Source organism: Primulina tabacum, unplaced genomic scaffold, assembly GCF_025594145.1.
Source record: "Primulina tabacum isolate GXHZ01 unplaced genomic scaffold, ASM2559414v2 Contig708, whole genome shotgun sequence".
NCBI classification, from domain to species: Eukaryota; Viridiplantae; Streptophyta; class Magnoliopsida; order Lamiales; family Gesneriaceae; genus Primulina; species Primulina tabacum.
The window spans coordinates 37374-61054 of NW_027459862.1; the positions used below are offsets into that span (position 1 = coordinate 37374).

The 23681-nt window shown below is 36.3% G+C and overlaps 1 pseudogene; it reads left to right on the forward strand.

The window, feature by feature from the left end:
* The first annotated feature begins 1633 nt into the window (after positions 1–1633).
* Positions 1634–16336, forward strand: LOC142534835 (clathrin heavy chain 1-like; annotated as a pseudogene).
* Positions 16337–23681: the final 7345 nt, after the last annotated feature.

The following is a 23681-nucleotide window of genomic DNA, read 5'->3' on the forward strand; positions in this document are numbered from 1 at the left end:
ATAAGGCTTAGGCTTAATAAGCTAACAATTTAGGCCTATTAGTCCTAATTAAGATTTAATTAAAATATTAAAATGGTTTTGGTAAAAATAAGTTTGTGAATTTATTTGCCGGGTTGCCAAAACGTTTGCATTTTTGTTGAAAAAATCAACACCTGTAAAATATACGTCCCGGCGTATAAAATCACCTCAAAACCCCTTATTTTCAAAAATAGGAAAAAGCATCACTCATATTTTAAACAATTAAAAACAATTATTTAACAAAAAAATTTTCTATTTTTTAGCCCTCGGTCTTCGTTCCTCGATCGCAACTCGAATATCCTTTAAAAATACATTTTAATGCAACCATGTAGAAAAATATATTTTAAACATGTCAAAATGCACAACATAATTAATTTATGCAATTAAAATAATTAATTGAAATACACAAAGAATTTAATAAATTGTATGCATGTGGTTCGCGTGAACTTTTAAATTTTCGGAGCATTACAATGGATGGTGACAGAAAATGTCAGAAGACAAAAGATAATGGAATAATATTATGTTTAACTTTGGTGACCCTGTTACTATTTAATTTTATAAAATATTATAATATTTGCTTTTATAAAGCATTGTACTTTTTATTTTGAGATGAAATGCGGGGTTTCATGTCCGGCTCTTCCTTCTATATATAGATTGTATCGTCCTCTTAGAGTGGCACGGTCGAGTTTGCTCACCTCTATTCCCCATCTGTAAAAAAAATTTCTTAAGAAATTAAATAAAAGCTTCAAGCTCTTGATACAAACTTGTAAGTTTATTGTTTTTCTTTTCTGTTTTTAATTTTTATATTTCACATATTAGCCTAAATGACAGGTTAAATCATTGGTGCTAAATCATTACCTTACTATGACATAATCTATATTTATTTGTAATTTGAATTTTAATGAAATAATAAAAGACTCATTTAAGTTTTGGAATTTTGATTTAATATAAATATTTTTGGTTAAAACATAAGGTAAGTGATGAACCAGAAAATAGTAAACACAAGGTTTGAGTTTAACTAGAAAATGATAAACACACGGTGGTTTTCTTTTTGGGCTGTCCAATTATTTTGCTGTCTTCTATTTCATCATCGAATAACATGCGATAGTGTGTAAGTGAGTGGTTTGCAGACCTCTATATATATATGTATATATATATAATATTTTTGACATAACTATACTAAAACTACATATTTTAGTAATTAAAATTCCAATTTTAGCCATTACATTGTCTTGGTTCTCACATTAGTTTTACAATTCTTAAAAGTCCAAAAATACATCTAGATTAAATAAAAATGTAATGCAAAATTTCAACAAAACATTGATCTAAACATCAAAATTCATTGGTAACGTTAATAATTTTTTGGCCTAGTGATAAGAATAAAATTCCAAGACCCACATAGTCTTGGGTTCAAATTTTGTGCAGATAGTAGTTAGATTAGATCAAAAACTTCATTATAAATATAAAAATTTATCATTAACAGAAAAATATAAATACTCATTCTCAATCTATTAATATCGTTGAAATTTCAATAATTTTAATATAGACCCAGAACCAGAGTGGATGGGACGACCAAGTGAAAACAGCTTTTCCTAAGTGTATTAAGAGGTTCTTGCTGATTCTTATGCACTATATAGAATAGAAGGCGACTCAATTTTTGGCTTCCATTTTCCAAGGTCTTATATATGTATATATGTATCCGCTCTGTCTCATTTTCGGTTCTCTTCGCTTCTCCTAGGGCTCGAGGATTGCCCTGCGCTACTCCAGATCTCGGAAGTTCTAGCTGAACCGTTGTTTTTATCCTCGATTGTTTTGCAGATCCGGAGCTCCGATCTCGAAGCTTTGAGTTGTCGCCAGTCATGGCGGCCGCTAATGCTCCGATCACCATGAAAGAAGCCCTCACGGTATCAATTATGCTAAAGCTATTGCAATTTTTTCGAATCGAACTCTTGGACTGCTTAATCTAATAGTTTATTTCATTATGGATCGTTGATTGCCTGATTTGATTCGCTGAATCTGTTGTGAGTTGCAGAGGGAATTGTATGATGAAATTCTTGATTTGGCTTGTCTATTCCAATTTTAGATATGTTTATTGTTTTCTGAAGTTTTTTGTTACTGGAATTGTATTTTGATTGCCTGATGATTCGGTGGTTGCAGTTGACTAGCATAGGGATCAGTCCTCAGTTCATTACGTTCACGAATGTGACTATGGAATCTGATAAGTACATATGTGTTCGTGAGACAGCACCTCAGAACAGCGTGGTCATTATTGACATGAGCATGCCGAATCAGCCGTTGAGGCGGCCCATCACCGCAGATTCTGCTCTAATGAACCCGCATACTAGAATTTTGGCGCTGAAAGGTAAGAAGCATTTCTAAGACATTTCTCGTTGTTGACTTTTTTTTCAGTGATTTTGGGCCTCAACAGTTTAGATAAATGTGTAGTTAGGATGCTCGCTCAATAGTCCTGATAAGTTGTTTGTTATCAAAACACATGTTCCTCACAAATTTCCTGACTTGAGTGCATGCAGATGTGGGTTACTGGTTACTGCAAGAAGATGTATTTTTGGCCATTTCAGGTTATCCAAAAAAATTAGATATCTCATTGAAACAGGAAAAGAACTTTGCGAAGGACAGAGTAAAAATAATATTAGCAGAGTTCCAAATTATAAAGGATTTAATGATGATGGGTAGACCTTAATTATATCAAAATTTGCTCCCACATGATTGTTACTTTGAGAAAATTTTCTCCCAGAAGTCTAGGAAGGTTATTTGTATGAGAAATGTCACAGTTAAGTTCCCATGTGCATGCTCGAACCCTTTTTAGGGAAAGACCTATGTTCTTGGCTGACAAATGTGCCTTTCTCATGGGTGCAAGCACACTGAAAGTTGCTCCTTAATCAACGAGATCCCCCCACCCCACCCCACCCCCATACATCTATCTCTTATTTTTCAGTGACATTCTTCTGTTTTTATCTTATTCTCCCTTTTTTCATAGACACGAGGATATTTCTTCTCAAATCTTATATTTTTTCTTCAGCTTGCATATGTTGAAATTAGTCACATATACCTCAAATTTCTGAAATCCAAATAAAGTTGCTGAAAATACCGTTAGCAAGTCTTGCTGTTAATTGATTTTATGTCTTAGGAATATGCTAAAATAACTATGATTTACTGAAACATTTTGGACGGTTTCGTGAATTTGAAAATATTGAATTATTATTTTTCTCTATCATTGCTATCTGCTGTGTGGGTAAGTGCAAAAATCTAAGTGCTTGTATGAATAAGGTTTGCATATTTTCTTCAATGTTTTTTTCTCTCTGAGCCCCTGCTCACCAAAGATTACATTGCTATCTGGTGCCTTCCTTATTTTTTTTATTTATGTCTTGCATTTGTTAAAATTTTCAGACATTATTATGATCTGTTTGAAAACCATCCTTTAAGTGCCTAAGCTTGATGAGTCAATCCCATGTTGTTTACACCTAGCGCTCAAGTCACTTTTTTGTAGTGGGGAAACTTATGGGAATAATCAGGCTGTGAATGCAAGGATACAATGATTGGCCATTATAGCTGTTAAGGAAGCAATGAAACTAACAAGAATTCCAATCTTAGTAATGATATAAGCTTATGAAGATCATGGAGCCAATTGGTTTGATAACCAATTTGTCTAAGATTATTGCTAAAGTTTTGTCAATGAGATTGAAGAAAGTTTTAAAAACCACCATCGCAGAGGCTCAAAGTGCTTTTTTCGGAGGGAGACATATTTTTTATTGTTGTCTTATTAGCCAATAAAGTGGTGTAGGAGATGATATGTAATAAAAAGAAATAGTGGGTGTTTAAAGTCGATTTTGAGAAGCATTTGATAATGTGGATTGGAGCTTTTTGGAGTTTGTTCTACAAAAATAAGGGTTCGGAGAGAAAGGGAGAGCATAAGGGATGTGTTTCGAATGTTTCATTCTCAGTCCTTATCAATGGTAGACCAAGGGGTAAATTCAAGGGAAAGCAAGGCCTAAGGCAAAGGGATCTACTTTCCGTCTTTCTGTTTAAAATGGTAATAGATGCGTTGGGTAGATTGATAGATAAGGCCAAAGCAATGAACCATAAAGTGGAATGGAAGTTGGTAGAGAGAAAGTTGAGATTTCACACATCCAATTTGCGAATGATACGTAGTTTTTTGTTAAGAATGAGAGTCATCAGAGTTTTTTGGTGGAGAAATTCATTTTGCCAAATGTCAAGACTAAAGACCAATATGGACAAGGTTCGCATTGTTGGGCATCAATTGTGAAAAGGTAAAAGTGGAAGGGTTAGCTTGAAAGATTGGATATCGGAGGGAGAATTGGCCTATTAGATATTTAAGGGTTCCACTAGGTGAAATTCTTTGAAAACTTCGTTATGGGAACCTGTTTTGTCCAAGATGTCGAAAAAATTAGCGAGTTGGAAGAAAATATTTTTGTCCAGGGGAGAGGGGAAAGATTAAATTTGATTTCAGCAATGATGAATGCTCTGCCAATGTACGTCATATCTCTTTTTAGGGTACCAAGAGTTGTAGCAGTGGTTATGGAGAAGATTAGGAGGGATTTTTATGGGAAAAAGATGACATAGATTTGCATTGTCATTTGGTTGTGTGGGAGCATGCCTGTAAGTTGAAGAAAAACAGGGTTTGGATATTGGGAATATTTGTCAGAGGAATAAGGTCCTCTTGGGTAAATGGTGGTGGAGATGTTCTGTCGAGGAGGAGTCGTTATGGAAAAAAGGTTATTGTTAGCAAATATGGGATGCAAGATAATGGTTGAGACGCAGGTTTACCAAGTAATGTTACATTTGAAGCCCATGGAAGTTTATTTCTAGAATTTATCCGGCTTTTCATCAGATTTTGGGAGGTTAAGTGGTGGGATATTCGTTTTTAAAGATCTTTATCCTTATTTATTTCCGATTTCTTCGATTCACAACAAGCCTATTTCTCACTTTATTCAGTCGGTGGAATCTTCTATTCCTTTTTCTTTATCTTGGTTTTTTCACTTTCGGAGGGACCTCAGGGATGATGAAGTGAATGATTTGAGTTTTTCGATAAGGTCTTTAGAGAGGGTCAGTTGGATGAGGAATGTGTATATTTTAGGTTTTGGGAAGGCGATTCTTTAGGGTTTTTTTGTTAAATCTTTCTATGAGTCACTCTTTCGTATCTGTGATTTTCCTCTCTTTCTTCTTTTTCATGTTATTTGGAAATCACCGATCTCACCAAAGGTTCAAATATTCTCGTGGACTGCGGTTTTGGGTAAGTTGCCAACCTGTGATATGTTGCAAAAGAGATTACCTACACGTGCTATTTGTCCGAACTGGTCTGTATTCTGTCGGAAAGAGGTGGAGACTTAGAATCACATACTCATGTGTTGTTTTTTCACGAGTTTTCTTTGGTACAAAGCTTTGGAGGAGTTGGGTCTGCTTTGGGTAGTTCCAAGATCTTCACACGACCTGTTTGCTTCAGATCTTGGACGCTATCTTGGCAGGTGGATGGAGCCAAATAGAAGGATTTTGGACAATACAGAAGAGCCAGCTGAAGATTGTTGGGAAAAATTTAAGTTTCGGGCATCTGATTGGATTGAGAAGCATTCAAAGTTTAAGAATTTCTTGATTTCAGATTCAGTGTGAGACTAAAGTTATATTTGTTGTTGTTATGATTAGTTATTTTACTTTTCTCCCTCACGGATCTCTTGTCCGCTTTTTGTAATTATTAAATTTAATCTTCTAATATATCATCGTTTCTTATAAAAAAGATAGAGGAGGATGATTATGCGAAGACCTCCTTGTTGGCTAGAACAACGAAAAGAAGATTACAGGTAGAATAAATTTTAGAGAACAAGCTCCTTAGATTCTTGACTTGACTTCAAGCTGCCTTGTATTTGCCACCTCGAATTATTAACAAGATTTCCTAGAATAGCTTCTTGACTTGGCTTCAATTTACCATGCAGTTACTGCCTTGACTTTTAGAAACCTAAGAACCATATTCCGTGAGGTTATCAAATGATTCACTCCTGCTCAATCTTGGTGGACAGAAAGATTCAGGTTTTCTAGGTTCACATTTGGACTAAATTGAGGACCATCTGCATGTCTTATTCCATTTCCTTCATTTCTTCAGCCAACTACTTTTTCCTTTTTCCTTGACTGACTTGGCAATGCTCTCCGAATCACCAGATTATTTCTTTGTGGACAGAGATGAACTAGGAAGCGAGGGGACTTGAAAAAGGAATTGCTGTTGATTTACTAGATTGATTATCGTCCACTAGTTTATCTGAAGATAAAACATGAGCACCATTCAATAGCACTTGAACGTCCATGGAACATATTGGAGAATCCCCATCGTCCCCTTTAGTTTAAAACTGGTTAGAAGAATTAGCCATAGAAGATTGCTCTTGGGCTGAGATAGAATCAGTGGGGCCCAGATCAGAATTTGTAATCTGGGCCGATGCACTAGGGAAAAGTACATGGGCTGTGGGTTGAACCGATTCTGAGAGTTTAACTGTATCACATGGATGTTGGACTGGCTGTTCCATGTTTCTAGGTGATTTGGGCTGACACAAAGCAAGCCTGGAATCACCCTTTCCAACAGCCGTGGCAATCATTTCTTTCTAAGTTTTGGGATGAGGAGTCGTGCGCCAAATGCCGTTCCTAGTTGTGTTAAGGGTCTTACAAGTTTTCATCTCATGGAAAATCTCACCTTTTTATCCATTGATGATACGACCACGAGAAGTGTTAGCCTTAGCAATTTGGTTCAGAACGTATTCAGTAATTATTATTAACATGTACTGCTGAAATTAGTGAACTTGCTGGTATGGGATCCTATGTTCTTTTAGTCTTCACCAAAATATTGATGTTTATTTGATGAAGCTCAACTTCCTGGAACCACTCAAGATCACTTGCAAATTTTCAACATTGAGGCCAAAGCAAAGATGAAGTCTTATCAGATGCCGGAGCAGGCAAGTATATCAATACCTGTTGACTGTTGTACACTTTGATACTTCAGGTTGTGGACATATAAGTTAATATTATATACAACATTCAAGTCTTCTGAAGTTGGTTGTTCTGCACATTATACTTCTATGGCAGGTTGTATTTTGGAAGTGGATTTCTCCCAAGATGTTAGGTTTAGTGACCCAATCCTCGGTTTATCACTGGTCGATTGAAGGCAAGATCAAAACCATTTGGATTCTCTCTTAAGTTTAGTACATTTTCTGCATTTCATTTTCTTCAAGTAGTTGCACTGTCTTTCCTTAATAATTTTCCTCTCTCCCTGAGTAGGTGACTCTGAACCTGTAAAGATGTTTGAAAGAACTGCTAATTTAGCAAACAACCAAATCATCAATTATAAATGTGACCCTTCTGAAAAGTGGTTGGTTTTGATCGGATTGCTCCTGGTTCACCCGAGGTGAGTGGATGGCAATTTTTACTTTTCAAATTTAAAATAAAGATTTTGGCCAGAATCAGAGTAGTTCACATTGTTAATGATAGAAAATAATTTGTTTTCCACAAGTTTTTTCTTTCGGGATCACCTTCCTTAACAAATCTATTTTTATAGCTTGCAAAGTTTCCTTGCCTTTTCTTTTCAATATTCTTCAACAATGTCACACTTATATTTTTGAGTCAAATTTTATGATGGTGATAATGATGATAGATCATATACAGATATTTTGTGTTTACTAGTTTTTGGAGACATTATTTTTACTTTCATAGTTCTGCGTTTTGTGTTTCATTGCCAACAATTGGACTGAGATGTTCCTTCTTTAGCGGCCACAACTCGTCAAAGGAAATATGCAACTGTTTTCTGTAGACCAACAACGCAGTCAATCTCTTGAAGCACATGCTGCATCTTTTGCCTCTTTCCGGGTACTTTGCTCCTTGCTTTTGATTTCTATGCTCTATATTCTGTTTCTGTGGGCAAAGCTGTTGCTAACTCTCTTTATATATTCTTATGCAGGTTGCAGGAAATGATAAAGACTCCATTCTTATTTCTTTTGCAACAAAGTCCTCTAATTCTGGTCAGATTTCATCGAAGTTGCATGTTATTGAGCTTGGTGCGCAGCCAGGTGCATATATCTTTCATGGTTTTTTGATTTTGATCTTCTTAGTCATATTAAACAAAATTACTGGTTTTGATGTCATGTTCAGGATATATACATGATATCAATATTTTTTCTATTTATGTTTATTTATTGGCCTAACGCTTGCACGCCTTTACAGGGAAACCAACTTTCACCAAAAAGCAGGCGGATTTGTTCTTCCCTCCAGATTTTGCTGATGACTTCCCAGTGGCTATGCAGGTATTTCTTCTTGAAATATCTTTCCCCCTCTTGCAAATGGGTTAGTCTTTGCTAAATTTAAAAGGCGTATGTCGAATTTAACCACCTTACTAGTCTGTTGAACTCAAGGTCAAGTTCAAATTTATTTATTCAAATATGAGCATTTTATCTATTTATATTTTTAATAAAAGACAGGGATATATTAATCAATATAGTTTTTAAATATTTATTGGTAAAATATCATCATTATTCTAAAATACTATTATTAATTCTACATACAAAGCTCGTGAATATAATAATTAATGGAATTAGTGAGCCAAATTCGTTATTTGAGTGCATGCGATGGTCAGGGATCCAATCTTGTGAGCTAAGCCCGTGAAACAAATTTACTAGAATAAACTTGAGCTCCAACTCGGACGAGTTTGAGAGTTAGCTATCGAATTTTACAAGTTTGTTATGTTTAGCTCTCTATGTTTGAATTTTTATGTCTATTTAACAGGCTAATTATATGGTTTTGCGCAGATATCCCATAAGTTTAGTCTTATTTATGTTATCACGAAGCTTGGGTTGCTCTTTGTGTATGATCTGGAATCTGCTGCTGCCGTATACAGAAATAGAATCAGTCCAGATCCCATTTTTCTGACATCAGAGGCTTTATCAGTTGGAGGTTTCTATGCTATTAACAGGCGAGGTCAAGTTTTACTTGCAACTGTTAATGAAGCAACTATAGTGTCTTTTGTCAGCGGCCAGGTATGCTAAGATTCTGCAGTTTCTGTAATATTCATTCTTCTTTTTAACAGATATTTAGAGTCTTAATCATCTCAAAAAAATAAAAATATTTAGAGTCTTAATGATTATTGCTAGTTGAACAATCTGGAGCTTGCTGTCAACCTTGCAAAAAGAGGAAACCTTCCTGGTGCTGAGAATTTGGTAGGTTAAATTTGACTTTTGATGGTCTAAATGTTTAATATAGCTGTGTGGAGAAAGAAATTTACATTTATTCCTATGCTTGGTGTGCATGAATGCTTTTTACAAAATTATTTTGATGCTGAATGGTTTCCCTGGGGTGGAATAGAATTAGGCTTGGGCTGTTTCCTGATTAAAAGCTGGACTAGATTTTTGTCGTGCCAAAATCTTGATCGGTTTTTTTTGTTTATGACAAGAAAAGCATGCGTTTGATTGCACGTTCCTATATCATTTCCGAGTAAAGTCTAAATATTTTACTGAGCTGTCAAACCGAACTTTTTCATCGACTTTTTGCAGTTGTTTTTCTGGGTGATCAAAGCAGATGCTTGCTTATGTTTTTGTTAGTAATTGCGTTCTTATTGGATGCAGACGATGTAACTTTTTGCTATCTGAAAATGTGTTAGGTTGTTTCAACGTTTTCAAGAATTGTTTGCTCAGACAAAGTATAAAGAGGCTGCCGAGCTTGCTGCAGAATCTCCTCAAGGCATACTAAGGACTCCTGATACTGTTGCTAAATTTCAGGTGCCTGTTGTTCATTAGCTTTCATGTTTAGAAATCTGATTTGGCATCCTGTGTATTTTCTTTTGTTGGGATGAGAGTTTGATTAGATAACATGTATTTGTTTAGAGTGTACCTGTTCAAGCTGGGCAGACACCGCCGTTGTTGCAGTACTTTGGGACGCTGTTAACTAAAGGAAAGCTTAATGCGTTTGAGTCTCTGGAGTTATCACGGCTAGTTGTTAACCAGAACAAAAAGAATTTATTGGAGAACTGGTTGGCTGAAGATAAACTTGAATGCAGTGAGGAACTTGGAGACCTTGTGAAGGTAATTCATTCAGTTTGGAACTTCCACCACTTTCAGATCGTTTATTGTTTCAAATCTGATTTTTAACGTGTCCCATTTTATTGTGCAATTTTTATTTTCAGTTTCCTCTTTTATTTTGTAGACTGTTGACAATGACCTTGCACTGAAAATATATATCAAAGCTAGAGCTACACCGAAAGTCGTGGCAGCTTTTGCTGAGCGTCGGGAGTTTGACAAAATCTTGATATATTCAAAGCAGGTCAATGACGCTAGTTTATAACAGAGTTGTTGCCTTTTCACTTGTTATCGTTTTTTGACATTCTGTAATACAATTGATTCCAATGAAAAATCATGTTTAACTTGAAACAGGTGGGATATACACCAGATTATCTGTTTCTTTTGCAAACCATTCTCCGGTCGGATCCTCAGGTATACAGGGATTGACATAAAACTAATTTTTGAAGTCTTCGACAATGTTATCTATTATGCTTGAGTTGCTTGTTATGTTGAATTATGATGGAACCTGATATTTGGAGGCACATTTTAATGATTTCATCTGGTTCTACAGGGAGCAGTTAATTTTGCTCTTATGATGTCTCAAATGGAAGGAGGTTGTCCTGTTGACTACAATACTATTACTGATCTCTTCCTTCAGGTATGTATGTTTTCTTTTATATTTGAATATTCTGATTTTATGGTCATTGTTCTTATGTGTTTTTCCCATTTCATCTTTGAAAGCCTTAGGATCTTATGTTTTTTAGATGATTAATTGTAAAGTCTTTCTATTTGATAATTTCATCAGAGGAACATGATCCGTGAAGCAACAGCGTTTCTGTTGGATGTCCTGAAACCAAATCTACCAGAGCATGCGTTCCTACAAACTAAGGTCAATATTGATTCATGCTAATCCTCTTGTAACTCAACATCAATCTTTTATTTTGTTCACAGAGGCATCATGTATTTGTTCTTTTTTTTTCAGGTCCTGGAGATCAATCTTGTGACCTTTCCCAATGTAGCAGACGCTATTTTGGCTAATGGAATGTTTAGTCACTATGACAGGCCTAGGATTGCCCAACTCTGCGAGAAAGCTGGCCTTTATGTTCGAGCACTACAGGTTACATCTCACCCATTTATGTACCCAAGACTTACATGTTACTTCTAATTTTTAATCAAACATTTTACTTGTGTCTGCAGCATTACTCTGAGCTGCCCGATATCAAGCGTGTTATTGTCAACACTCATGCAATTGAGCCACAGGTTACTAAAATTAGTATTGTTTGCCATTCAACTGGTCAATATTAGTGCTTAATGATGCGATAATTTCAGGCACTTGTAGAGTTCTTTGGTACACTTTCCCCAGAATGGGCTCTGGAGTGTATGAAGGATCTTTTGCTAGTCAATTTAAGAGGAAACCTTCAGATAATTGTCCAGGTAGGGTGAAGGCATAAAGATTTAAATGTTGAATTTATTGAAAGATGCCTTTCTGAAACCAAGGCCCCACAATGTGAAGTTTATTGTTTTCATTTAATTGAAGTGACTTTATAATTCATATATTGGTTACAATTGCTGTTCTAAAATGGTAGGTTGCTAAAGAATATTGCGAACAATTGGGTGTTGCAACTTGTATTAAGCTCTTTGAGCAGTCAAGTCATATGAAGGATTATATTTCTTCTGGGATCATATTTGAGCTCCAGGTAATTTGCTAGGAAAGGAATGGATTTCTAATTGCTGTCCAATGACCTGACGCTTTTGTATTTAATCTATCTTTATGATTATTGGTTTCTGGCAGTGAGGATCCTGATATTCACTTCAAGTACATTGAGGCTGCTGCCAAGACTGGACAAATTAAAGAGGTTGAGCGTGTAACCAGAGAATCAAATTTCTACGACCCTGAAAAGACAAAGAATTTTTTAATGGAAGCAAATTCCAGATGCCCGACCATTAATCAATGTTTGTGACCGCTTTGGTTTTGTTCCAGATCTCACCCATTACTTGTACTCGAACAACATGCTTCGCTATATTGAAGGTTATGTGCAGAAGGTATGATGATCTTTTGAAAAATTTCTTGCCTATAGGGTAAATCTTGTCTTTCATGCAAGTGATTGTATTTGCTTTATAGGTCAATCCTGGAAATGCTCCATTAGTTGTTGGTCAACTCCTAGATGAGAGTGTCCTGAAGATTTTATTAAAGGTCTGATTCTCTCTGTTCGTTCTCTGCTTCCAGTCGAGCCACTGGTGGATGAGTGCGAGAAAAGGTACCTTTTATACACCATGCCCTCTAGCTTAGCTTTGCATCGAGCAAGCTTCTTCCTTGATATCTTTTCTTGTGATATGTGGTTTGCAGGAATCGTCTTCGCCTGCTCACTCAGTTTCTGGAACATCTTGTGAGTGAAGGAAGCCAAGATGTGCATGTCCACAATGCTTTGGGTAAATAATAATAGATAGCAACAACAATCCGGAACATTTTCTCACCACCAACCCATATTATGATTCTCGTGTTGTTGGTAAATATTGTGAAAGCGTGATCCTACCCTTGCCGTTGTGGCTTACCGGAGAGGACAGTGTGATGATGAACTTATTAATGTGACAAATAAGAATTCTTTGTTCAAGCTGCAAGCAAGGTTTGTGATGCGTAGTTTCTATTGAATGTTACACATTAGTTAATTAGTTTCATGCGTATCAGAAGTTGATCCACTTTTGTTTATAATTTCAGATATGTGGTTGAAAGAATGGATGCTGATCTCTGGGGAAAAGTTCTTGATCCTGAAATGAATTCAGAAGGCTGCTATTGATCAAGTCGTATCTACTGCGTTTGCCTGAAAGCAAGAGCCCAGAGCAAGTTTCTGCTGCTGTTAAAGCTTTTATGACTGCTGATCTCCTCACGAACTAATTGAATTGCTTGAAAAGATTGTTCTTCAGAACTCTGCCTTTAGTGGAAACTTTAACCTGCAAACTTACTTATCTTGGACAGCAATCAAGGCAGACCCTTCTAGAGTTATGGACTATATAATAGACTTGATAACTTTGATGGCCCTGCAGTTGGAGAAGTGGCTGTGGAAGCTCAATTGTATGAAGAAGCTTTTGCTATTTTCAAGAAATTTAATTTGAATGTCCAGGCTGTTGATGTTTTGCTGGATAATATTCGGATATTAATCGAGCTGTAGAATTTGCTTTTCGTGTTGAAGAAGATTCTGTTTGGAGCCATGTTGCTAAATCTCAACTCAGGGAAGGACTGGTGAGCGATGCAATTGAGTCATTTATTCGTGCAGCTGATGCTACTCAATTCCTGGAGGTCATCCGAGCTGCCCGCGGATGCAAAATGTTATCATGACTTGGTGAAGTACCTTCTCATGGTCAGGCTGAAAACTAAGGAACCAAAAGTCGACAGTGAGCTCATTTATGCATATGCTAAGATTGATAGATTGGGTGACATCGAAGAATTTATTCTTATGCCAAATGTTGCTAATCTGCCGAATGTTGGTGATCGCTTGTATGATGAAGCTTTTGTACGAGGCTGCACAGATTATTTTTGCGTTTATCTCTAACTGGGCAAAATTGGCAATCACACTAGTGAAGTTGAAGCAATTTAAGGTGCTGTTGATGCAGCAAGACAAAGCCAACAGCGCAAAGACATGGAAAGAAGTCTGCTTTGCTTGTGTTGATGCTGAGGAGTTCCGCTTGGCTCAGATATGTGGTCTGAACATCATTGTACAGGTATTTCACAGATTTTCATTTTTCAAGTGTAGTATTTTACTCTACTACAATCAAGTGATTTGATTTCATAATCCAAGATTTCTGAACTAAAATTATATTGTGGCCACATTATTTTGTGATCTTGTAGGTGGATGACCTGAAGAGGTTTAGCGAGTATTATCAAAACCGAGGATGCTTTAATGAGCTCTTATCTCTCATGGAAAGTGGTTTAGGATTGGAACGTGCACATATGGGGATTTTTACCGATGTTGGGTGTCCCTGTATGCTAGATACCGTCATGAAAAGCTTATGGAGCACATCAAATTGTTTCTACACGTCTGAATATTCCCAAGCTTATCAGAGCATGTGACGAACAACAGCATTGGCAAGAATTAACTTATCTATACTGTCAGTATGATGAGTTTGATAATGCTGCTACAACTGTGATGAATCATTCCCCAGAAGCTTGGGAGCACATGCAATTTAAAGATATTATTGTCAAAGTGCCAATGTGGAGCTATATTACAAAGCTGTGCATTTTCTATTTGCAAGAACATCCTGACCTCCTCAATGATGTCCTGAATGTTCTTGCCCTTTCGCGTTGATCACACTCGTGTTGTGGACATAATGAGAAAGGTTGACACTTCTGCTTGATATGTTTTTTCTTTTCAGCGTTCACAATTGTTTGTAAGTTTTTTAATTGTTTATGTTAATATGTGTAGGCGGGTCATCTACGTCTTGTAAGCCTTATATTGGTTGCAGTTCAGAGCAATAATGTGTCTGCAGTGAATGAAGCTCTCAATGACATCTATGTAGAGGAGGAGGATTAGTGACAGACTTCGCGAATCAATTGACTTGCATGATAACTTTGACTCAAATTGGTCTCGCTCAAAGGGTACGCTGAAGTTACTACAGTCTGTTCCTTTTCTTCATTTCTTTCTTTCTTTTATTTTTCTTTTCTTTTTTCGTTTTCCTTTTTTTTTAGAAAGTTTAGAATTACTGATTAACGTGCTTGAGTAGGTTGAGAAACATGAGCTTCTGGAGATGAGGCGTGTTTCAGCCTACATTTACAAGAAAGCGGGCCAGATGGAAGCAATCAATTGCATTATCAAAGAAAGACAACCTTACAAAGATGCGATGGAGACAGCTTCACAATCTGGTGATCGTGAACTTGCTGAAGAGTTACTTGTTTACTTCGTTGAACAGGTTCGCTTTATCAACAAACAATATCTAATCTAATATTTTTTCCCTGAAGAAAATATATGGTCTTTCTTTTCAAATCCAATCGAAGTCCTTTCATATTGCAAACGATGTTAACTATTTTTTAGTAAGGTGGTGTCTATTTTGCATTTATAATGACATTAATATCACTATGCTTTCAGAAGACTATGAGTATTATGATTACATCAATATTTAATGGTTGACTAGGGTATCTAATTGGTTTTTTCTTCTTTTTAGGGCAAGAAGGAATGCTTTGCTTCATGCCTCTTTGTTTGTTACGACTTGATTCGCCCAGACGTGCACTCGAACTTGACTGGATGATAACATGATTGACTTTGCCTTCCCGTATCTATTACAGGTGATTTCTCTATATCTTTCCTTTCCTTCCTCTCCTGTCATCGTGTACTTGTCTTTGGGGTCCTTATTTTGTATTTTCTTGGTCAAATAAAAAGTAAATTCTAGAATAGTTCTTGGGACCTTTTACTTTCATTTGCTCTGTTCATAACAAGCATATGCGTCTTTGTTTCTCGTTCAGTTTATCCGTGAATATACCGGCAAAGTTGATGAACTAATAAGGACAAGATTTGAGGCTATGAAGAAGTGAAGGCTAAAGCCGAGGAGGAGAAAGATGTCATCATGCAGCAGGTATATATGATGCCCGAAACAAATTTTTCTCTCTCAAGTAATTAGACAGTTTATTCATTTAATTTAGTTTACAAATTGATATACTTGGTACGTCCTTTCTTGACCAAAATTTGATGAATTCACATTGCAGAAAAAGTACTTTCAAACAGCTGACTATGACTCGTCATTATTTTCCAAACCATATCTTAAATTACTGGGATCTCTAACTGCTAATTAACGACTAATTCTGCGACTTTGTATGCCCAATTGTTTGCCTCTTGCTTTGCCAGCGCCGCCTATGCCGGGTATGGGAGGGGTTACCCTGTACCGCCGCCGATGGGTGGCATGGGCATGCCGCCGATGCCACCATTTGGCATGCCACCAATGGGTTCCTATTGATTTTTCTATGGTTACCTTGTCAACATTTGCTACAAGTAGTCACATACTGAGTATGCACCCAAGGTTTGGCAGCGACAATGCAATATAGTTTCTTGTTTGTATCATATTCTCTTCTCATTTCTGGAAGATGGCTAGCTGAGGCATGAGACGAATCTAGCCTGTAATACGGTAAAAATTTATATAAATATTTTCTTGTAATATTCTTTTGTAGCTGAGGCATTTTTTTGCAGCTCTAGGCTGCAAGAATATGACAATTTTACAAATAATGATGCTGTAAAAAATGTGGTTTGTTTTATATTGATTCTTGGGTGTTGTTTTCTTGTTTAGTTTCACTTGAGAATTTTACAATCGTCTCACGTTGGTATATACAAGAGTTGTTGATTCTGCATTGATGTCTAAATTTCCTCTCTTCTTTTGGATTCCGATTCCCTTCTCCCTTCTGCATTGGGAACGCTCAACTGGAGGGAAAAATTTGACTATTTAAAAGAGTGACCCTTCATTATAAAAATAACATAATGTAATTGGTTACATTACCTGTTTTTAGCATGAGATTGTTTTTAAAAAATAAATGTGTCGGGAAGGTACCTCACGGAGAGAAATACTCCACCAATTCTAAAACTTAAAAGATGTATTGACAAAAGATGTAAATCTAACACTTGTCTGTGTGTGATCTCAGTCTACGAGTCTACACCAACGCACAACTTTGACGTATAAATTTTAATCGGGCTTCCCAACCCTATTTCTCCCTGTCAAAACATTATATTCTAAATTTAGCAATTTTCTTCGTATAACATTTGTTTTATTTTTCTCATTTACTGTGTCTTGGTATTTAATATTTACCCTCTTATCAAGTTGAAAATGATAATATATAAAAGATAATATCGAATACGTTAATTACATCCTAGAAAATGAAAAAAAATCAATAAAAAAGTTAAAATATTGTTAGAATTAAATTTCGGAATTTGACAAATAAAAAATTGATATTTGCAGAACTGATCAAGCTAAACTGAAATTACATATAACTGATCATATAAGATGGAAAACTGAAGTAATCCGACTGAAGATTAATGAGATAAATGATCGGATGCCATCGAACTGAACAAAGTTAACTGAATCAGTAAAGTCAACAGAACTATCAGTAGAATTGACCAGGACGTTTAAAATCAGTCCAACTGATCATTCGAATAGTCTAACATCAGATCAGTTCGACATGTCATCAATTTAAGATAGCTTTAAACCGACAAGTCATACTAAAGCTGACTGCACTAACGAAAGGAGTGCCGCACAACAGATTGCAACATCGTACTATTGTCAGAAAGAATGTTGACACACTCAGAAAAGGACGAATCAACGAATATGTATTATTAATGCATTCAACGTTACCGTTGGAAGCAAAGCCTGTAATAGCTGAGGAATTCAGTAGAAGGGTGATTGAATTTTTTGAAAAAGAGAACACTTGAAAGATCCAGTTACTCAAGATCAGTGCGATATTTACACAGAAAAAAGGCTCCACATCTCAAAGTCATATTCATAGTAGTCAGATTATTATTTGAGCAAAAAAACATTAGCAAATTGCATTTTTGTATTCGATCAAGATCAGTTGTGTAATGTCTCGAAAATTTGAAGGTCCACGTGAATCACGTGCATGCAAATTATTAAATTTCTTTGTATTTTATTAAATTCTTTTAAAACATAAAATGCATGTTTATTTTATTAATTTGTGTTTAATTATTTATGTATAATTCATGCGTGATAGGATCTAATTCATGAAATTTTTCATAAGTACATGCTTAGGGTTTCTAGTGGCATTTCACGTCCGAACGAAGAACGAGACCGGAGAATTTTCAGAATAATTAGTTTACTACACGATTATTTTTATAAATTAATTTAAACGTTTTTAATGTATTTTTTGAAATAAGATTTTATTGGGTATTTTTATCCTCAGACTTTATTTTTACCGGTACGTGAATTTTATCGAATCGGAAGAATTTTAATGGTTCGGCTAATATTTCAAAATCTTTTCCAACACAATAATTTTCTGGAGTGAGTTTGAAAATTAATGGGCCTACCTTTAAGCTTGTTGGGCCTAAAATCCTTTTTAACCTTTAGTTGATAATTTAAGGCCCCTCTATCTATCATATCTATTATTATCTATATAATTAAGTATCATTAACCATTTAACCTAATCATAATCCACTCACCACTCAGCCGCCCCACCCCCTCCAATCGGTATTCTCCTTCGTGAGTGCAGCAGCATCAGATTTCGGTTATCTCTTCCTCCAAGCGCAAGTTCTTCCCACGTCTTGGGTTCCTTCAAACTGTTGTGCACCAATAAACTCATCAGGCACGCATTGTTTATTCTTTATGCATCATAACGTATTATATTCTGATGTAAGTGTTTTTGCTTTTAAATTCTCGATCCAACCGTGAATGGGTAAGAATTTCGGTTTGAGTTTCATGACATGCATTTTTTTCATACTTATCTCACGGTTTTGCTTATGTTGGTGCAATGGGGCTTTCATGGGATGAGTTGAGGTCTGGATCATCGAGAAGAAGAGTAATACTAGGCTGGAATCGAGGCCACCCAGCGTAGAGTAAGAGTGATCCACGATGGTCCACGATTCTTGGTTATGGGTTCGTTTTTTTGGGTAGATCTGTGGGGTAGGATGGGCCAGTGTTGCAGGAGCCATACCAAGCCATGGACTAGACCCTGAGGGGTCTGAACCATGGCCAGGATGTTATAGATTTTCACAAAAATCATGTTTTCATGATATATAATATGCGGAAGCGGATCGAGAATTATCTCCGGTCATTGAAATTTTTTTGATTTCTCTCTGATTTTCTCTCGGTTGATGCCTTCTAACGCACTCCACCCTCTCGATAGATGGTGTATATTTCTTTTGGAGGTGTGTATGCTTAGGGACCTCAATCGCTCTATTATAGGCGTTTCTCATACCATCGATGAGTGTATCGAGAGCCGAGATTCAGAAGGAGAATTGTGTACGCATCTAAATTTTCTTGGCCGTCCGCCAATATCAATTTGTACACGCTACTTCTTTAACATGTGTCATATTTCTTACATTCTCCCACTTGACACATATATCTAATTTACCATAGTAGAAAACAGAATACATGAATCATGGCAACAGTTCCTCTAGAAGCGAGTATTATCTTCCATGTATCACAATGCATTATGTATCTCAAACTGTATAACTTAATGAATAAATCTTATGTTTATTCGAGGTCTTTATTGATATTTCTCGAATCAATGTGTGCACAACAAATACGAGAAAATATCACATCATAGTTTCATTAACTTTGTACTTACAACGAAATTACATAAAGGAACCAAGTCCCATTTTTCTGTATGATCCTTAAATTTCAATGGTGGCATGCCCTTAGTCAAAGGATCCACAATCATCAATTCAGTGCTAATGTGCTCGATAAGTAACTTCTTATCTTTAACACGTTCTCGTATGGCTAAATACTTAATGTCGATGTGCTTGCTTCGACTACCACTTTTGTTATTTTTAGCCATAAAACAGCAGATGAATTGTCACAATATATCTTAATGGCCTAGATATAGAATCCATAATTCTAAGCCCTGAAATGAAACTCTTCAACCATACACCATGTGAGGTTGCCTCAAAACAAGCTACGAACTCAGCTTCCATAGTGGAAGTAGTAGTCAATGTCTGCTTTGCACTTCTCCAAGATACAGCTCCACCAGCTAGCATGAAAATATATCCTGAAGTGGATTTTCTTGAGTCAATTCAGCCAGCGTAGTCTGAATCAGAGTAACCAATTACTTCCAAATTCTCAGTTCGTCTGAATATAAGCATATAATCTTTGGTCCCTTGAAGGTACATCATTACTTTCTTTGCAGCTTTCCAATGGTCTAAACCTGGATTACTCTGATATCTTCCCAACATCCCAACAACAATGCAATGTCAGGTCTAGAGCAAACCTGAACATACATCAAGCTTCCGACAGCAGAAGTATAAGGAATGTTTTTCATTTGTTCCCGCTCTAGATCATTCTTTGGGCATTGGCTCAAATTGAATTTATCGCCTTTCACAACGGGAGCTATACTTGGTGAACAATCTTTCATCTGATATCTCTCTAAAACTTTGTTTATATAGGTTTCTTGAGACAGATCTATAATACCTCGAATTCTGTCTCTATGTATCTTAATGCCAATGACGTAAGATGCATCGCCCATATCCTTCATATCAAAGTTTTTAGAGAGAAATTGTTTCACCTCATATAACAAACCTTTATCATTGGTTGCAAGTAATATATCATCTACATATAGAATAAGAAAACAAATCTTGCTCCCACTGACCTTCTGGTATATACATTGATCCATGGGGTTCTCAACGAATCCGAATGAAGAGATAACATCATGAAATTTTAAATACCATTGACGGGAAGCTTGTTTCAATCCATATATAGATTTCTTAAGCTTACAAACCAATTGCTCACTATTACTAGAGAAGAATCCTTCAGGTTGTTTCATATAAACCTCTTCATCTAGTTCTCCATTGAGAAAAGCCGTTTTCACATCCATTGTTGTAAATCTAAGTCAAAATGTGCAACTAATGCTAGAATGATATGAAGAGAATCTTTCTTAGATAGAGGAGAAAAAGTCTCCTTATAATCGATTCCTTCCTGCTGAGTGAATCCTTTAGCAACGAGTCTTGCTTTATACCTTTCAATGTTGCCTAATGAATCTTTCTTTGTTTTGAAGAACCATTTACATCCAATGGCTTTTACACCATCAGGCAACTGAACAAGATCCCAGACTCCATTAACTGTCATAGAATTCATCTCTTCTTTCATAGCATTAAACCATAGTTTTGACTCATTACAACTCATGGCTTGTGAAAACGTTTCAGGATCATTTTCGGCTCCGATGTTAAAATCCGATTCTTGTAAATACACAACATAATCACTAGATATTGCTGATCTCCTTATTCTAGTAGATCTCCTAAGATTGTTTGGTTGATCAACAATTTCTTGTTGTTCTTCATTAACAACTTGATCTACTAGATTTTCATCAGCGATTTGTGGAACTTCAATAACTGGTTGTCTAACACCCATTTGGTCTTGAGAGGTGTGAATAACGACTAATCTGTCATTTGAATAAGAGGGATGTGCATTAATGTGATCATTCTCAAAAATTATGTCATTTGAATGATCACTCCACTAATCAAATCATTCTCAAGAAATTTTGCATTTCTTGATTCCACAATTCTAGTGTTGTGAGATGGACAATAGAATATGTACACTTTGGATTTTTCGGCATACCCAATGAAATATCCATTTATAGTTATTGGGTCCAGTTTTTTCATGTGAGTTGTAAACTTTATTTCTGAAGGACAACCCCAAACGCGTATATGTTGCAAACTCGGTTTCCAACCTTTAAATAACTCAAATGGCGTCTTTGGGACAACCTTAGTTGGAACTCGGTTTAATATTACACAGCTGTCTTAAGAGCTTCAGTCCACAAGGATTTAAGAAGTTTAGAGCTACTAAACATGCTCCTCACCATGTCCAATAATATTCGGTTTCTCCTCTCAGCTACGCCATTCTGGTTAGGAGAACCAGGCATAGTATATTGGGCAACAATCTCATGTTCCTGGAGAAACTTTGCAAACGGACCAGGTGCCTGTCCATTCTCAGTGGTCTACCATAATATTCTCCACCTCTATCTGTTCTCACAATCTTAATTTGTTTTCCACATGCTTCTCCACTTCAGCCTTAAAAACCTTAAAGGCCTCTAGTGCTTCGTTTTTGTTATGAAGCATGTAGATATACATGTATCGTGAGTAATCATTAATGAAAGAGATGAAGTATTTTGGACTTTGCATGTCCATATCTGGACAACAAATATCTGAATGTATGATTTTTAATATTTCTGTACTTCTCTTGGCACCCTTTTTAGACTTATTGGTCTGCTTTCCCTTAATGCAGTCCACACAAGTCTCAAAATTAGTAAAATCTAAAATACTAAGTACTCCATCATTCACTAATCTTTTAATCCTCTCTATGGAGATATGTCCCTGTAATGCCCGAGATTTTGATTATGTTAATTTGGGATTATTGATTAGGAACTGATATGATTATAGCCGGGCCATTCCGAGATCAGATTTGGGCAAAGCATATGAAATGTAATAATTTTTGGATTGAAGGCTGGGCGCCCGGGCGGAAGTTTTTGACTGCCCGAGCGCCATTGTCTAATGGAAGAAAGCCAAGCATCTCGCGCCCGGGCGGAAGTTTTTGTCCGCCCGAGCGCCCTTGTTTAATGGATGAGGGCTGAGCACGCCGCGCCCGGGCGGAAATTATTGTCTGCCGAGCGCCAATCGATTTTCATGAAAAAGTGACACGTTGCTTAGACATGCAAATGAGATATACATGTATAATTCATTCATAATTCATTCATCAGCACGAAAACGAGGAAAATAAAGAAGAAAGGAAATCGAGAATTCTTCAGAAAAATCCTTACGCCTTTATATCTCGATCCGTCCGTTGATTTGAATTCGACTTCAGTACCGAGTTCCTAGCGATGACAGCAACAACAGGACGTAAGTTTTGTTACGTTTTGACATGCATTGAAATTATGGTATTGGGGGAATTATGATTTGACTGATATATTGTGTTCTGGATATACTGATCAGTCTATAATTGAAGTTAGATCGAAGAACGGATTGTTTATATAATTGTTATGATTTTATGAAGTGATATGATTGAGATTGTACAGATTTGATATCATGACCTGTTATTCTTGAAGATTATGAGTGTATTGATATCGATTATGAGTTGTCAGATATATGTGATGTTGAGATTGACGGGGTTATCGAGATTGTATTATTATGCCGTCGAAACATCAGTAGATTGGTATTGATCAGATTCAGTATTGATTGAGATGGTATCATGGTATCATTGACATTGATCAGAGTATGTCTTGACTTGATATTGATCAGAACAGATTTTGAATTGAGTTGCATATTGATATTGTATTTCTCGATACGTCATTTCAGATTGAGTGACATTGATAGCTTCGACTTTGAGACTTCGACAGAGGCAGATCGACAGAACGAAACGAAAGGTATAAATTGATGTTGATGCGGGATTGCACAACTCGAGTTGATATGACTTGAGTTTCCCAAAATCACATACTTTACTTATTGCATTGATATTGCAATTGAATGAAATTGATATCTTTGATTATTGGTTTATGTTGAGTTATAGGCGGATACGCCTAGTCGTAGACGATTGATCTCGTGACAAGAGTGCCTGATAGTGATGGAATCGTCACGGGCACATTGCACATTGTCACATGATAGTGATTTGGCGACCGTGCCAAAGTCTGTGACGGATAGGTCAAGACACCGGACGTTTGGTTATATCGAAGTGGATAGAATTGGAGTTTCTTCTATTACTGATGTTCGATATGGAAAGAGCCAAAGTCCGTGAATAAGAATGTACCACCCCGATCGGGAGTGTAGGTGGGTGTATGTTCTATTCAGATCGGGATCCCTAGATTAGGATGAGTCAAGTAAAAGTCTAGGAATCACGGAGTGTGATTCGGAGTTTGTATTGGTTCATGTTTCTGATTTTGATACAGGTTATGAATATGTTTCATGCTGTTATATCTGTTTA